Source organism: Opisthocomus hoazin, chromosome 5 (genome assembly GCF_030867145.1).
Source record: "Opisthocomus hoazin isolate bOpiHoa1 chromosome 5, bOpiHoa1.hap1, whole genome shotgun sequence".
Taxonomy (NCBI): domain Eukaryota; kingdom Metazoa; phylum Chordata; class Aves; order Opisthocomiformes; family Opisthocomidae; genus Opisthocomus; species Opisthocomus hoazin.
This window is the reverse complement of record NC_134418.1, coordinates 75,409,689-75,427,937: the sequence shown is the minus strand read 5'-3', so window position 1 is coordinate 75,427,937 and position 18,249 is coordinate 75,409,689. Positions and strand designations below refer to the sequence as shown.

General features: G+C 38.7%; 1 long non-coding RNA gene across 3 annotated transcripts in view; it reads left to right on the top strand.

Annotated features, from left to right (window-relative positions):
* Positions 1–42: 42 nt before the first annotated feature.
* The window catches only part of LOC142361460 (uncharacterized), a 67,238-nt gene continuing 49,031 nt past the window's right edge, over positions 43–18,249 (top strand). Inside the window, exons 1-3 of one of the 3 annotated variants that reach the window (XR_012764090.1) lie at positions 43–581; positions 9,926–10,045; positions 16,723–16,768. This is a non-coding gene — a long non-coding RNA (uncharacterized LOC142361460). Of the gene's footprint in view, positions 582–4,928; positions 5,117–9,925; positions 10,046–16,722; positions 16,769–18,249 lie in introns of those variants that run through there. The other 2 variants (XR_012764089.1, XR_012764091.1) reach the window with 2 other exon arrangements.

Genomic DNA, 18,249 nt, shown 5'->3' with positions numbered 1-18,249 from the left:
TGCCGTTACCGCGGGGCTGCGGGGGGGAGGCCGGCGGCCCTGGGGGAGCTGAGGCCGGGACCGACAGGAGGAAACCCCACGGGTGCTCCGGCTCTGCCCCGGCCGGCTCTGCGGGCAGCCGAGCCCCGGCGGCGGGGCTGGGTGAGGGCTGTGCAGGGGCCTCTCGGGGACAGGCCGGAGAGGCGGGCCTGGCCTCTGCCGCCGCCTCTCTCTTTCCCAGTTCCTGCCAGCTGCAGTTTGAGTTTAGAGGAGCATTGGCGTGGACGGGAGCGTTAATCAAAAAGCTTTGCGTTGTGAGACCCGCCAGGGAAAGCACGGCATAACCGGTTTGTTTTCGGCTTTATAAAGCCGTCAGGTACCGAATTGGCTGTTGCAGGCTTCCTGGTGGAGTCTAAAACATGTTTGCAAGTGCATCTTCTTTTAAGACTTGCTTAATGCACAACTGGAAGTTAGTTTCAGGCTTAAAAAAAGTCAGTATTTAATAGATTTTTGCAGCCAGTCCAAGTTTACACAAGGGAAATGCTGCTTTCGCTCCTGCACTTGAAGTAAGAACGGGCGTAATAAACTCCACGAGCTCTAAGGTAAAACGTGAGATACTCTTCCTAACGCCGCCCGCCTGAGGCCTGCTCGCATGGGTCGAAGTCTCTTCGTTAATAATACCGTATATAAGCAGTCCATGTCCAGTCTTTTACCCGAGTTCAATCAAAATGTGTCTTATTCCTGGAGGAATAATTTCTGTTTCCTGAAAGGAAGTGACTAAATCAGGTTAAAGTAATTGTCTGCTGAAATAAAACTGTGAACTCGGGTGCACTACTAAAGTTAGGGTTTGCTACCCTTTGCTGCAGACATGTTCTTTGGTCTTTTTTGCAGTGAGTTTTTTGCTGTGATCAGTCGAAATAAGGCAATCACTAGCCAGAGAATTAAGCTCACTACTCGGAGAGCAGAAATCACTGGTGTTCCAAAATGGTATGTGAAACAAACTGTATTTTCTGCTGCCTTTGAGTCCTGCCTTACTGTTCTTCCAAGGCAGTTAGAAATTGGTACATGGCTCAGGTTTCTATATTCATATGTAAGCACCTTAAACAATTCCTGTTACTTGGCTATGAAATATAATGTCTTTCATGATAAGGGATTTTATAACTGGATATTTTTCAGTAGGTGGTTTGTGCAGTGTGTTACAGCAGACTGGGTTTTCAATTCCACGTCGAATTCTGCAGGTGCATCGGAAGCTGCAATACTAACCATTTATTAAGGTTCTCTCCTGCTTTTTCCATTCATGTAAACAATGAATTTTAACTGGAGATTCTGCAATAACTCACCTTTTGCAAGCACTTTTACTCCGCTAAATGTTGAATTCTAGGTACCTACAAACTATCGTTGATGAGATTTATGTTAAAGTGTTTGGTGGTGGTAGAGAAACATTTGGGAGTTTCTTCGCTTTGAAGAAAAGTGTTTAAGAATACATTTGCAACAAAAGGAAGAGAGACGATAGCGCTGTAAGAGATACCAGTCTGACAGTTTTATAGTTGGAAACAAATGTCCAATGCTGAACTCTAAATCAGGATGTTTTTAGGTAAAAGTGCCTAAATGGCAGCAGCTGAATGAAGAACAGTTGTTGGGCAAAATTATTGCTGGTACAGCTTTTTAATGACATAGTAGTGCAACCAAGACAGAAATATATAACTGTTTGTGTTTTACTGCGTTCCAAGTAGAATAATCTTAGCTGCTCTTGTAACAGTAATTTCTTGAGTCAGGAAATCTCAGTTGCTGCCGTTCAGTTTCAACACCACAGTTCCCAGGCTACAAGGGAACATATTTTGTAAGGTGCAAGTTATAAAAACAGGCTGATGGATTGCTTACAAAATAAAAGCTTTCATTTAAATTTATTTCAGGGTTCTTTATTAGAATATAACATTTCTTGGCAGGTAATTCTGTCAAATGTTGTTCACACCTTATTTTGACTTTCAAAAATCTAATGTCCACGAGAAATAATCTCTCCCACAAGTAATTAAATGTGCAAATTTCAAGAACAAACAAGGATATAAATCTCATTCAAGTATAAGTTTAACATTTGGCTATTTTTTACCCCCTGTCTTCTGTTACATCAATAAAATCTTAGCATTCTACTGTACTGTTATAACTGATATAGCAAATAATGGCAAGTCACCTGCAGTGAAATGTAAAATCTATTTTTAACATAGAAATTGAGTAAATCTACATATGCTCATAAATTTGTCCCCTGTTATTATAACTGTGTGCACGGCTGCCTCTCTTGTTTTTCCCAGTGGTGTTTTCAGGTACTATTTCTTGATTTGTTTATGCATTTGCAATATTTACATTCAGATAATAGCATACAGTAGAACAGCATGCTCAGAACTGGACACTCGTATTTTTGCAGACATAGCTGGTATATTACTGCAGTTGTGGTCTCATTAGAAAAAGAAAAAAGTACATTTCTTTCAAAAATTTCAGGTTTCCCAGAATTATGAAGAATATGCAATCCTTTTTTTATTTCCATTTTCCAGAATTTATACAGAAGCCCCGATTCCCTGCCTTGTTGTGCCAGTTCATGTTGTAGAACATTTGACATGAAATTGATGTGGTTAATATGCAAGAGCAGAGCTACCAACATCCAATTGCTCAAACTGTTTGTTTTATGAGCATTTTCTCCCTTGGATTAATGTGTTAGTCTTAGAATGTTGATGCACAGTTTAAATACATGTTAAATTTGCAATTAACAAAGCCTTGAAAAAAGATGTTGTCAAAGAATATTATTATATGGCAAATATAGACTAATTTAAATGCAATATCATTTTAAACCAGGTAGTAAAGTTGCATTTCTCTGAAGGCAGCACGAGAGAACAGAAATACGCAGAATGCAGGCATAACCTGTTCTTCTAATCCAACAGTTTGAAGAACAACACCAGCATGCAGTTTCTCGATAAGGCATAGGTTTTTTTTTTCTTCTGGCTGGTTGAAGTATGCAGTGAACTACAAAGACATCCCCTTCATGGTGACAAAATCTTGGAAAAGAATTAATAAGCAGTGGATGACTGATCTGTTTCATGGTTGCCTAGACAGTTTATGTGAACAGTTAAGCACACTCAAAATTGCTCATCGTGTAATCCTAATGAAATCCTTCCTAAACCTTGTACAAACATTCCCAAATCCTTCCAAATTAAGTCTGTTAATGCAATTAATCCGAATAGTTGCACTGTTCAGGGAATGTCTTCTGGTTATGAATTCCTGGTCTGCGGGTCAATTTTGAAAGTCGTGCGTAGTTGATATGGACGCATAGTTAAATCCTTTTTTGTCAGTTATATCAAAATAAGTAATGCATTGAGTGCTGGGATCCTTTCATAGGTGGAAAGTTCTTACCTTCTGTTGCAGAAAATGTACTATTGTAACTTTGTTTTTCACAGCTACACTTATTCTAAAGATGTAGACCAACAAGAAAGTTCTTTGGAAATTGCAGTAAAGTATGAATAGAAGATTGCGAACTAAGCTGTGAAGAGCAGTTTTAACGTGAGAGTTTCTTGCATTTATTTCATTGTAGCAGCCACAATAAAATGCTACAACTTACATACTATTCTCACTAAACATGGAGTATGTGTTGAATATACTTGTAATGAATAGATTAATGAATTGAAAGTAAAAGGGATAGTTGAAACTATCTTTGCAAATCATGGCTAGGTTGACATGTTAGTTTTCAGCAGAGTAATTTTGCCATTTTTCAGTCAGGAATTAGATGTGGATTGCTTTCAAACTCTGAAAATCATACTTCTTTGCTAAGACACCTTTGTACTCTATTAATCTCTTGGCCTTTGCTGGGGGACAATAAAAAGAAAAAGCAGAACTAATCTATCTTAAATCTGAATTTTTCTTCTGTTCAAACCAAAGGGTTAAATCCACAAGAGTGAATTAGACTTAAGAGGAGAGAGGCAAGCTATTCACACTCCTGAAAATTCAGTAATAATTGAGGTCCATCGACTATACTATATTTGTAGGGTAACGGAAACTCTGGACTCCCTGTCTAATCAATGGCAAAAGGCAGGCACCTCACCAGACAGTGATTTACAGCAGAGGCCTCATTAGGTCTTTCTCTCCATTAGCCACACAGGGAACAATGCCAGTTCCTGCTATTGGATACCCCGCTGCGTAACTTCAAGCAGTCACCTATTTTCCTTATGCAGTGTAAGGGGAGAGTTCTGTCTAAGAACATGATTCACTTGTACGCTGAGCCGGGTACTGTCTGGAAATGCCCTGGAGTTGCCTGGCTGCCTCTCTGCAGTCTGGATCCATAGCAGTGAACCACCTCTTTTGGTCAGACATCCAAGCAAAGCAATTTTTTTGAAAAAGGGAGCGTGGCAGCTTCTTTAAGCTGCTATAGCAATCCATTGACACCTGGATAATCAGTGGCGCATCCTTCCCCTGGGAAGTGGAGAGCAATTGATCCTAGAATTTGTAACTCCTGAGAAAGTATGCAGGAGACTAGAACAGACTGTGTTCTGAACTGAGGCTAACTCTGTCTCTCTTATCAGAGTGCTTTTACTTTGCATAACATACTTTGTTTTTAACTAGAGCAATGACTGGCACCAAGGTCGTTTAGATTAGCCTGGAATTATCAGATCTAGTTTTCAGCATCTGACTGCTGAACATAGCCACCTCAGACTTCATGTTTTGTGATATAACTATATCTGGAAGGATATTCTGATCTTAGGCTGTGATCTTGCCATTAATTGTAACAGGAGCTTTTGAGAGGGTGAGTTTATTTTTGGCTTGTTGGGAGTGAATCTGTGTCTTAATGGTGTAGTTATGAAGTTACGTTATTAAGTATTCAGTATCCATCTACACCTTTTTTTTTTATTTATTGAAGGGAAATGTTTTATTACTAAAGAGATTCCTCTTCCTTTCTCCATCAGAGTACCCGATAACTCAGTGATAATGGCAGTTCTTTTGGTGGCAGGAGATCAACAGTCCATATACTGCTCCAAATCAGACTGAGTGCTTTGAACCTCAATATATTATTCCTTGTGTGACTGTTTTAAGCCAGCAGGAGAGAGCTGCGGAGATCACTACGGTATTCTCACCATGTTTCTGTTCAAGAGTTGACCAGGTAAACATTACACGAAACTACATCTCTTGGAGCAGACTGCAAAAGCAAAATATGTAGAGGAAGTTAGTCAATTCCATCTACATATGAGGTATAAAGAAGCTGGTATCTTCAAGTCTTGATGCTTGTGCACAACCTAGGGGCAGAAAATTGGTGACAGCAGAAACTTAGCTTCCTGGGAATGTAGGTATGTTCAAGGCTGGGTAGCACTGACTCTGGATGGGGGAAGCCCAGTTTTTTGACTACTTTTGTCTCTGTATCAGACTTCTTAGATCAAACTGTTATAGACTAAGTATTTTTTTGGTGTTAGATAGCAAATCTGGAGAAAAACAAAGAGCTGAAAATATGTGGATTCCTTCAGAAAAGTTCAACGTAGTACGCAAATTACGACATTTTAAAGTCCTGTAACCATATTAAACAGTATCAAGTTTCTTTCCTGAATGATTCTTTCCAAAATGTTATGCCCAAAGAAGAAAACATCTTTTGCAGTTCTTAAATTATAGAGTAATGTTGGAGAAGAATTGACTAAGACCCAGCCTAAACTCAGAAATAAAATGTTTGGAAAATAATTGAAAAAACAACATTATTTTATAAATTTGTACTGAAAATTATAGATTCTTTAAAGGCTCTTATTCCCTTCTCGGTTAAATCCTCTGCTTGTTTTTTGATACTCCGATCCATCAGCATAGATGCCTCTACGCATTCACAGTAGCGTAATCTAATTTACCGTCGTAGTTTAACTTCATTTGGAGAAACAAGTTTGACAGCAGTGTGCAACTGCCTCAGGGTGGGAACAGCAGATCTTACTGAAGCTGGATATTCATGGGATAAATGCAATCTTCCTAGGAACTTATGAACAGCACTCATAACTTTACTGTGTCTTGAGACACAGTTCAGTGCCAGTAGTTCTCCTTGCTTTGTTGATGGATATTGGCTCCTCCTAAATTAAGTAAAAGTTACTACATTTGTCTGGAGGAGAAGAGAAAATATTTAAAACTTGCAGTAGTTTATTCAAAGGGTAAAGCCTTGAAGATGTTTAAGAAAACGCGTCCAGCAGCGCCTCTAGGCTATCTACACTCTAAAACAGTTAAAAGGAAAAAGGAGAAAATTGGTACCTGGAGAGAGGCAGAAACATTCTTTGTTGTCTTTTTGCCAATATTGCATTTATACATACAGTGCTCTGAGGAATATTCTCTTACCCTGAATGTTTTACTTTTAAGATTAACACCTCGAGGACGACTAAGAGAATTTAGGAGAAGATGATCTTGGGATGAAGAACTTGCAATCTTTCCTTCAGGTTTAGATATACATTAGTGCTGTCCTGAAAAGATGAAGTTAATATTTATTTAAAAGCATAGATAGTATTATAAGATCCATGAAGTTCTAATAACAGACCAAAATAAGTGAGGTTTGCTGGGCAAAATAGGAGTGCCATAGCAATAACTGTCCTAGCAGATGCAAACAGTTTTTACTTCTCTGTTACACAAATAGTACAATTGCTGGTACCTTGCTATAAGCCTTTATCAGCTGCATATTTATATGCAGCACTCCATTTTAATTAGCCTGAAGAGTCAAAGCTTAGAAGGAATAGCAGGGGTCTCTAATTATCTTCACAAACTAGTGATCTGCCCAGAAAATGAGGAATGAATAAGCATTAAGCAGTCAGAAGCCAGTATTCAATCACAGAGAGAAACAGGAAGAGTGGAAGATAAAGAAATGCAATTTTCACTGACTTGTTTGGGCCTTGAAAATTACTAAAAATAATCCTCTAGTAAGGCACACCAATGCTAGATACAGAGATTTTTGTTTTATTCTTATCAGAAGTGTTGGACTAGATATTTTAGGATAATTTTTTTCTCATATCTGTGCTATATTACTGATACTTTTATTTTAAATAAATTTGTTTAGGCATAAGTAGCATCTCCTGAAGGACTCTTATGAGAATAATATTTTCCAAGCATGGTTGATAATTTTTCAATCCAAGTTCCAGGGAAATAAACACTATTCTTTCCTTCCCTGGAAAAGGTTTATGACATTGGGATTTAAATCATTGCTATTCACAAACAGGCCTTGACAAAAAAAAAAATGCTGAGGATTATCTCTTTAGCAACTTTCGAATCAAAGCTACATTATTGATACAAAGCTAAAAAGGCTTTGCAGTTCTTTATATAATTAAAAGCAACTGTTATTATGGAAATTTTTCGGAGCAGCTGTTGTATTGGAAGAAAGGTTGCACTCTTCTCTATCAGTAAGCCCTTTAAATCTCTGACATGATTCATAGCTCCTCAAACAATGCCGGTAAATTAAACAAAACTGGATGCCTTCCATACATATATTTATGACTTGCACCCCTATCAGCAAGTCATGGAAGAATGCAATAACAGAACTCAAATTGGCCAGTGAAAGTAATGTGAATGTCCTTTTTATGAACTTTATTTCTATATTCGTTTTCAGAAATACTCATTTTGCCCAAAAGTGCTGTCTGGCTTCCTGATGAAGCCATACGAGCACTGGCCCAAAGAGCTTACAGTTCCTACTTTATTCTTGGACCTCAGTCAAGGGTAACGGATTGGAAGGAAAGGACAGACCTTGCTGAGTTTGGTAAAGGCTAGGATAAAATGTTTTAGGTGTTTAGGAATTCCTGCCTTTCCTTGTGGAGAGTGGAAGAAGATTTTTCCTCCTGGCTGGCGGGAAGCAGCATATCAGTACTGCAGCTGAGGTTTTCATTTCATTCCTGGCTTCCAAGACAGAGGGAGCTTTGGAAAGGGGAGAAGGACCGGCCAAGTTTTTTTTTCCCCTGAAGGGGTAAGAAGTACTACAGAGCAGAAGGAATCAAAAAAGAAAACAAATGTGGGCCTCAAAGACCAGAACTGGTTACCGACATCCTGGGTTTCAGAGCGTATATACGTAGTGTATTCTGTAGACTTAAGGGGATTCAGAAACAAAGAAGACTGGACTTGTACAGAAGCAAGAAGATGCTTCTTTTTCAAAATACAGCTACTGGGGTGGAATAACCCTATGCCAGAAATGCTGGCCTGGGGCCTGTCTGGTGGTGAAGCAGCACAGCAGGACAGATCTGCCGGCGTCCCGTTGTCAGATGGCAAACAAGCTGGCAGTGAAGCCGTGTGGCAATGGGGCCCGACCACAGCCAGTGCTGCTCCAGGTGGTACACAGCCGGCAGGGCGAGGGAAGAAGCTATTCCTACTCCGTTAGCACATGTGAGGCCACATCCAGGCTCCTGGATTCCTCAGCACAGGAAGACATTGAGGGACTAAAGAGAGTCCAGCTGAGCTCCGTCAGTATGTGTGTGTGGGCTGGAGCACATGGTGGACAGCCCAAAGCTGAGAGCAGTGTTTGCGTAGTGGAGGAGAAGGGCAGGGCTTCCTACGCGTCCCTGATTGCTGTCTTCACCTGCTTAGGAAAAGGGGAAATTGTTAAGGATGCAGAAGCTCTTCTCAGAGGCACACAGCAAAAGCACAGGAGGCAATGCGACACATTCAGGAAAGGAAATTTTTACTATATAAGAAAAACAAAAATTAATGAGAAGGGGTTAACCACAGGAGTAGGTTGTCCAGGGTGCATGTGAAATCTCCACCCTTGGAGAATACTCCTGGGGAAAGCTCTGTGAAACCTGATCTCACTTTGGATATTGCCTTGCATTGCACGGGATGTTGGCCTGGGTGAACTGCAGAGATCTCTTCCAATCTGTTTGTTTCTGTGAGTCTAAGATCCACACTGGTCATCAGCCAGACTCCTCTCACTGTGTTTTTGACTTCTGTGTGAAATTCTTCATATTACTTAAATTTTAAATTGTATTTTGCACATGCTGCCGCCCTTTTTTAATTTTTTCTCATTCTGATAATGAAATACTACATCTAAGATGTGTTGGCAGAGGACTGTCAATAAAGGGTTGCTGATTAAAGTGCTATAGCAGTAAGAGGTGGGCTTCTGTGCAATAGTTTCTCATGATTTGTGAAGTGGGGAGAATGCTGCTTTGGCAGCAAGATTGTTTGGCAGGGTATAACCTGGTGGAAGCTGATGAGGAAGATGTTTGACAGGAGTAGTGGAAAGTTCAAAAAGGACAAAACCTTGCTTTTGGATGCACTTTTTCAATTTAAGGTTTGGCAACACTGCAGCACTACAAATGATTTATTCCTTTTGTCTTTGGGTATCTTGAACTCTCTTTACTGTATTTCAACCTTTGCCATCAGTTCCCTTGTGCGGACTTCATAAACGGTGAGAATTTTGTATTAATAGACCGTGGCCCATCACAGGAGGGTTGTTGAGAATGTAATTGTGAACTGTGCCTGTTCTACTACACATCCTAAGTCAGATCTAAGGAAAAGAGATGCTGCGCAAAACAGTGAATAAAAGTAGCAGCATTGTAAAAGGTTTTAGACACAAGCGTAACTAGGGAAGGATTAACCTTGGTTATTACTAAGTAGAATCTGGTGAGGAAGAAAAAAAAATGAAATAACTGCATAAAATAAACAAAAGATGGCCCCTAATTGGGCTTTAGAAGCACACTGGATGAGGATTTATAGGGTTTTTATCCACAAAAAACATGAATAATGTCTGAATCATGAAAGTACACTGTAAGAAGCTTCCCAAAGACATAACCAACTACAGTAGTCTTGGATTTGAGCAGACTGCTGTCTTGAAAATTAGGGCCCCTGAACTCTTTCTGTAATAGTGAGAAGCTTCCACTATGGCTCACAAGATTTTACATAAAATGTTTACACAAATAGAATAAAAACTGTTGAGACTTACAGTAACAACTAAATGTCATGTTTTATATTTGTTTTTCCAAAGGGAGAGAGACCTTGCTTTGACCATCTACAGGCTGATTTACCAGAAAGGAAAACTACACTAAAAGGCTGTAACAGAAGAAGGGATGCAAGCCACTAAAAACGAGTTGGTGATACCATGTAGGTAAGAACATTACCTAGATCATTATCTGGGGGGAGAATTATTTTGAGAATCCTCCTTCTGTAGAAATCTCTGTACAAAGTAACTTAAATACAGTTCAGGTACTGCTAAATAAATTTTGCCGTCCAAGATGCAGAGGAAGCTGACTTCTTGTAAGTCACTTTCAGCCTTATTTGTTCTGGTTTGGGAGCACTTTAGGAAAAATAGGTTGCTTTCTTCTAGGAGTTGAAGTTTTTGAGTTTGGGGTTTTTTTGGTTTTGGTTTTGGTTTTGGTTTTTAGTTTTTTGTTTTTTGTTTTTTTTTAAACTGAGAGTTTGTCTCTCTCTATCTCAGTTAATTCAGTAGGGCTTCTTTTCAAAAAGTAGGGATTTGCTTCTATGAATTGTCTGTCGTCAAGTGATCCAATTGCTGAACTGTCTCTCACATGTCACGAACCAAAAGGCTTAGAACTCTCTTCTAGAACCTTGTCAATACTCTTCATTTTCTGGCTCGCAGCAAGAAGCAAAGAAAGTCAGTGAAGTTTTTCAGTAATTGGTGTAATATATTCCCTGTGGTTAACATAGCCAGGCAGGTGGGCAGCCTCCTTTTGCATCAGCTGTATCATCCAAACAATCTCCAAACAAAGGGTATGATGAATTATGTTGTGAGGAGAGGTGTCTGCCAAGGCACCTGGGGATTCGTGTTAGAACTGGTCTGACTTAACATCTTCATTAACGATCTGGAAGAGGGAGTAAGCAGACCATTAATTAAATTGGCAGATATTACACAGAAATAATTCAAAGATCCTAGCTAGACTAGAAGCAATAGCAGACTAAAAAATGAAGACATGTATTAAGAAAATAAGAGCAATTTGGGAAAACAGTTTCTCCTTGCCTGGAGCCACATCTGGGTCATTTTATAGATTGTGATTATGTGTACATTTTTATCATCTGCACATTTAAACACTGTTTATTTTACAATGAAATGCTCTGCAACTTGAGAGAAGTTAACACCTGTAGAAGATACAGGGTTTGCTTGTTTTTAGCAGGGATAAGGGAGTAAGAAAGTTGAAACAGTATGTTTTTCTTTGTTACTTGATCAAAAGAGTGCACTACAGCCTAAATTTAGACTAAATTCAAGTGGTCTATCTACCCCACACATTTACCTGTCAGTATCAGTATACCTTTTATCAATACATTAATTTTTGACCATTCCTAAAACATTGAAGTGAGCAGGGCTCAGAGTAGCACTTGACAGACCCCTCTGCAGACACCCCAACTTGCCACTTGTAACTTTACTTTTCTAGGTCTTTCAGGTGGCTTAATTTACTTTATATTTTTACAAGTAGCTTTTAATCAGAATTACATGTGGTCTAATAACATCACCAAACTTGTTTGATTATAAGATTTTTCTAGAAATAATGTGGGTTTTTTAATTAATTCTCCTTTAATTACTTACTGAATTAATGTTGTGTCTGCAGTGTCATGATTTTATTAGGGTTCCATAACGACCTATCCATGCTGCAATCACCACTATAGTCTAGCTTCCCTTCAGAAATTTTCTTTTAAAAGAAAAATTAAACTCGTTATTTGTTATATGCCAATTTTACAGAGTCTTATAAAGTACACAAAAGAATAGCTATGATCAGCAGCTCTAAAAATCAGGCACATACAATCAAACAATACAGAATACAAATCTGCTTGATTTTTCAGAATTTGTGAATGTATTTCATATGTAATGTTCTGTATAGACTGTGTACAAATACAGTGTGTTCCCTACCTGTGTCAGTGTGACAGAGCTGCCTAGGCTGCAGTAGTGTGGGCTGCGTGCATTTCCCTTGGAAAAGTCAGTTGTTTCTGTAAATCGTGGATAAATCCGCACAGCATGGGTTAAGTTGGAAATAAGCAGCCTATCTGTAGGACATAATATTGCAGTTCTTGTGGTGCTTGGAAGTCTACTTCAGTTCTGCTTGCAAGCAGAGGAAGCAAGCTCCTGATACAGCAGCGCTCTCAGGAGGAAGCTGGCAACATAGCAGAATCTGAATAATTCAAAAACTAGAAGAGTATTACTGCAAGTGCATCTGTCAAACCAGGGGATGCAGGAGAAAATGAGGTGATGACAGGCTGGGCAGAAAGAGAAATAGCATAATATGATGTGAGTTAATGATGCCAGCAATTTTTAGCAGTTGAGAAAGTAAGGGCTGCAAAAGCAAGGTGGCACTCTATGATTTATGTGCAAGAAGTAGGTAAGGGGATGTTTTTTGAAGTGTATGTTTTAAGATGCTAGGCTAAGTTCAGATGTTCAACTTCACTGTTGTTCAGGATATAATTGTTCAGGATATAATTATAAAAACTGTGTTGCCGGCATTACCTGGTTATTCAGTGATTTGCTGTCTCTTGTGTTCCAGTTCAAATGAGATTACTTGCAATTAAGAAATATCTATTAAGAATCAACGGTTTTGTTTTTCTTATGCCAGTATATGCTAAAAAAGGTCCATTAATTTGAATTGAATTATTACTCCTGATTTACACTATTAAAAGTAAAAAAGTTTAACTGAATTAAAAATACTTCCTATAAAGATATAATTTTTAAAAGAAGTCATTTACCCTGACCCAAGGTGCCTGTTATTTTCATCCCTCTCATAAGAAACTTTAACATGCTGGATAGCAAAAATAAATCATGCCATACCAGGTACCTGAGTTGTTATTCATACGAGCAGGATAAATACTGGAAATGAAAAGCAGCAGAAAACTTAAATTGATTTGCGGTATTTTGTTTATGAAAATCAGTGAAAACTGAAGAGGTATAAACTTTGACAAAAAGCTTCAATGTAACTCTAAAAGCCCTCTAAGAATGTGAAAAATCGTGGGGTTTCTCATGTTTCCTTGGCAAGAATTTCTTTCCAGTGTCTGTTAGCTACAGTTTGTTTCAAAGTATTTTTCTGCAAAAATGAGTGTACTTCATAGGTGTTATATGTCCAATGTATATTTTGTGAGCTGAGCAAGTACTGTTGGGATGAAGCATATGTTATAGATATAAAATATTATTAAAGTGACCTAGATTTGAAGACTTCTGAAAATAAATTAGAGAAGATGAAACAAATACTTCTGGGTATCATGTTAAAACAATGCATTTGACCATCCATATTTCCAGGTCTATCTAGTATCTCAAACTACTATTTTCTTGCTAATCGCAATCGTAGATATAAACTGCTAAGGCTCTCACTTTAGGTGGTGATTTCTTGAGTTGATATCTCTTCTTCTTTAGTTGGTATCTCTTCTTGAAAGGTGCCTGAACAGTGTTTAATGATGAAACTTGAAGCTAAGGAAAGAAATTGTCCAGAGGGTATAGTATTCAGTGCATTGTATATTAGGAGGCATTTAAAAATAATAAATAACGGGAATAGTATTCAGTGCATTGTATATTAGGAGGCATTTAAAAATAATAAATAATGGCTGTCAAAGGAAGATTGCTGAAGTAAGTTTGCAGTAAATAATAGTAAATAATCTTGGAGGACAGCAGCTGAAGTTTTCAAAAAGTAAGTATGTGGTCAGGTCAGCTTGTGGTACAGTAGTCACTAGTCATTGTGAGTGTGAGGACAGCAGCTTTTAAAAAACGGCAAAGAAAATGGGATGTGCATTCATCAGCATATGGCTGATGTGTTGACAGAACCCTAATTCTGTCATGAACACAAGAATGCTGTAATACAACTTCACTGTAAGGGACTCAAGGCCATAAATATATTTTACCAGCTGCTGCGTGGAAGGAAAACCTATTGCAAGAGTTTTTTTTTTATGGAACTACCAAAGAGGTGTTGATCATTGAATCAAGTCGTGAATTCTCAAGATCATGGTAATCAGAGAGGGCTAAGTATGTATTTGAGGTAGGAAACATCTGTTAAAGAATTTCTCCTGAGTCTCATCAGTAGTTGGCAAGTCTCATTGCCTTAGCAATGTTTTCATTATTGCTGTGTCTATAAAATGGCTTAATAAGTTTTGTGCTACTGGTCTTTTCTGTATTCTCAGTGGAAAATAGTAACAAGTATTTTAATTCCAACTTCTTGTTAGAAGTTGGAACAATATATAAAATAAAATAATTTAGTACTTTTCATCTGCATAATCACATATTGGAAATTTCTGTGCTAATATAAATCACCGAGTATGAAAATAACCTATATCTAATCTATGAGCTACACATCTCGCTCTTTTTTAAAATTAAGACCTAGATACTTTGAAAATGAAGAGATCTATGTCCTTTACTCTGCTAGTCTAAAAATAGATGTACCATTACATGTACTCCCTTTCTTTATTCTGTACACAGAAAAGACAGGCTTCCTAATGAGCATCTATTATGAACCTGATAATCACACCTACACTATCTTAGAAGAGAAAGCTACAGAAGTAAAATAGTCTAGCCTGTTGTAGGAATTGGTATGCCAAGCCAAATAGCCTATTTATCTATTATTTTAAAGTAACAGGCAATGGCCAACATCAAATACTCCAGCAGAGTGGAAATGTATTGGACAGTGGGGGCATCTGTTTAAATAAAAAAGAAAAACAAAAAAACAAAAACAAAACAAAAAAACAAAAAACAAAAAAAAAAAACAAAACAAAACAAAACAAAAAAAACAACCAAAAAAAAACAACAAAAAAACAAAAGAAAGATTTTTCAGTTAGGCTGAGGCTGAAATTACCTTTTTGTGTTGCTGATATCTCTTTAAATGCATCAGTGCTACAAACTCAGGCATAAGAAGTTTAATACATTGATACATTGTTAGTTTATTATTTTTTGTGATGAATTTGAGGTCACTTTACGTTAGATCATTATAAAGTAATCTACAGTTTTCTACAGAAACCTGATGGACAAAGGAGATGCTTTCCAGTAAAGCCTGTAAAGCATATCCTCTCGACTGGTGGTGTTGGGCTGTGCCAGTCTGCTGAATGAGGGCTGGGCACACGTGTATACATGCTTGGTCTTCTGTATAAGGGACTATGCATTTTCATCAAACAAAAGGAAAAGATTCACATGCAGATGATGGTGGACAAAATATTTAGTCACTGTGCTTCTATTTCATCCAATTTGAGCAACGATTGAAAAAAGTACTTTTTTGGTGTTTAGAACAGTTGTGCGTTACAGATCATGCACTACAACCTTAATTTTGCCTGTCAAAGACATCACTTTCTCTTATCCATTCTCCATTTACAAATCTTTACCAGACTAATATACACAGCAGAACTGAAAAAAAACACCAGAGGTACACATTTTTCTTGGAAAAGGGGTAGGGTTGAGGGGAGGGGGAGATCTTGACTAAGAGATGCATGATAAAAGTTAAAGTCATCAGAATTTGAGTTGTGGTGTATGATCTGTTTCATATAACAGTTGTGGTAACAGTGAAGTTTACATAAAGGGATACGTAGTATTATTTTGCTTTAATTTCCTTGCTTTTATTGGTTTGTCGTAACATCTGATATATCTAGCCATACTGTAATTGCTTTAAATCTATGAAAATGGATTTTAATATTCTGTCTAGTGTAACATTATTTTGATTAAATGTATGCTTTTTCTGTCTGCTGCTATCACATAATTGTTATCTTGTGGTGGAGACTTCAACACATTAATTGTGTGCTTTACAATTATATTATCTTTTAACTTCAAGCCTGTTGTCTTTCAATTTTCTTGAACGGCTCCTTGCTCTTATGTTATAAAAGAGAATAAATAGATGTTCGCATTTAACTCTTCAGATTCAATTCAGATTCATTGCTTTTCAGAAATTATGAGCAGTACCAAAGAATTTCATCTAGAACTGGAAGGTTTTCACAGAATCACAGAATGTTTGGGGTTGGAAGGGACCTCTGTGGGTCATCTAGTCCAACCCTCCTGCCAAAGCAGGGTCACCTACAGCAGGCTGCACAGGACCTTGTCCAGGCGGGTCTTGAATATCTCCAGAGAAGGAGACTCCACAACCTGTTCGAACTCCTGGGCAGCCTGTTCCAGTGCTCCGTCACCCTCAGAGGGAAGAAGTTCTTCCTCATGTTCAGCTGGAACTTCCTGTGCTTCAGTTTGTGCCCTTTGCCCCTTGTCCTGTCACTGGGCACCACTGAAAAGAGTCTGGCCCCATTCTACTGGCACCCACCCTTCAGATATTTATAGGCATTCATAAGGTCCCCTCTCAGCCTTCTCTTCTTCAGGCTGAACAAACCCAGCTCCCTCAGCCTTTCCTCACAGGACAGATGCTCCAGTCCCCTCACCATCCTCATAGCCCTCCGCTGGACTCTCTCCAGTACCTCTTCATCTTTCTTGAACTAGGGAGCCCAGAACTGGACGCAGTACTCCAGATGGGGCCACTAGGGCAGAGTAGAGGAGAAGGAGAACCTCCCTCGACCTACTGGCCACACTTCTCTTAATGCACCCCATTGGCCTCCTTGGCAGCCAGGGCACACTGCTGGCTCATGGTCAACCTGTCGTCCACTAGGACACCCAGGTCCCTCTCTACAGAGCTGCTCTCCAGCAGGTCCACCCCGAGCCTGTACTGATGCATGGGGTTGTTCCTCCCCAGGTGCAGGACCCTGCACTTGCCCTTGTTGAATTTCATCAGGTTCCTCTGTGCCCAGCTCTCCAGCCTGTCAAGGTATCGCTGAACGGCAGCACAGGCTGCTAGTGTAAAATATATGCATGACTATGCATTCTTGTCTTCCCTGCAGCTTGTCATACTTCAGGAGCATGACTAGACCTCCAGTTGTCCTGGCTGTAAGTAACTCTCTAATAATTCCTCTTCTTTTTGTCCCTGCTCTCTACCGATCGCCATCCTCCATTCCTCAGTATTTTTTTTTAATGCATTAGACTTTAGCAATTGATAGTTTAGACTAAGTATTGAGTATCAGCATCTTTATTTGTATTCTGTGTTGTCTCTAATAGCCTCTTTCTTTAGAAATACTTTATTCTGACTTTTGCTTCTCTCAAAAACATCCCTGTATTCAATATGTCCAGCATCTTAATACAAGGAAGTTCAGTACCATTATACAGTGCTTGACTTACTTTGTTCATAGCTGTGCTAAAACCAGTATTCCAAAAGTAGTGAATAGTATCTTCATATCTAACATGTAAGATTTTGATGCTCCTGCAACTAAATTGCTACGGCAAGGTCACTGATGCGTGCAATGGACCTGGAAAATACAAGTAACTGTCTGTGTGTAGTTATGCTGAATTCTTCTAGGTAGGAAAATTACTTAGCTAAGCACTCACACTTTTTCTGTGGTGCCAGATGTACAAGTGGAAAAGGATTAGTGTTAACATGGGAACCCTAACTGTACAGTTAAAGACAGAGCAACTGCTGTGAAATATCTGAAGAATTTGTTCCAAATCTGAGTTGAAATAGCTCTGGTAGAGGAAGGGACTGATGAGGCTGTAGAAATTACCAATATTATAAAAAATGACAAAAATTTCAAAAAAAAAGAAAAAACAGGCAGACAGGCAGTGGCAGGTGTCATCTTTGGATCCAGAGTACTTTTATATACGAGTCATCTGACTTGTGAATTTCTTCCATTTATTACTATCAAAGAGAGGATGAAACAGCTTAGCTTCAAGGCAATACCTAAGCCCTTTACATCTAACTCCAAGCACCTGGCTCTCTTCAGAAAGAAAAGCTATTCATCTGTCAGTCTCCAGCTTGAAACTGGCAGTTCCCAGGCACTGTTTGCCAGGTATGATTACGTCAATTGGCACAAGGCGTTAGGCTCACTGTTCAACCATCACAGAGTTCTAGGGAAGAACTACATTCCCTAGTTTGAAGAGTTAGTACTTTGGATTTCTTTAAATGCTGAGGTTAATATTGCAGAAAGATTGATAGCAAAGGATATAATAATGATATGGTTGTAATCGTTGCAATCTTCTAGAATCCATCAAAGACAAGACAATTACAGTTTTTTCAGCCTGAATTCAAATGCCGTAAGTTCATCAGTGGATTACCAGGTGATGTAGAGTCTCATTAAAATAGAAAATGCTAGAAAATAGGAAAGCTTTTCTAGCTAGACAAGCTAGAAAACCAGCAAAGACTGAGGGCTTTTACTGAAAGCTATTTTACTGTGCATTAGAGCAGACCAGAATTCTGCACATGGGCAGTTACCACACCTCCAATCTCAGGTGAGGTGTAGTAATTCACAGCTGAGAAGTGGCTATCTGCAGCTGAGCTCTAACAGAATATTCACAGATTATTAGCTTTTCTAAGAAAG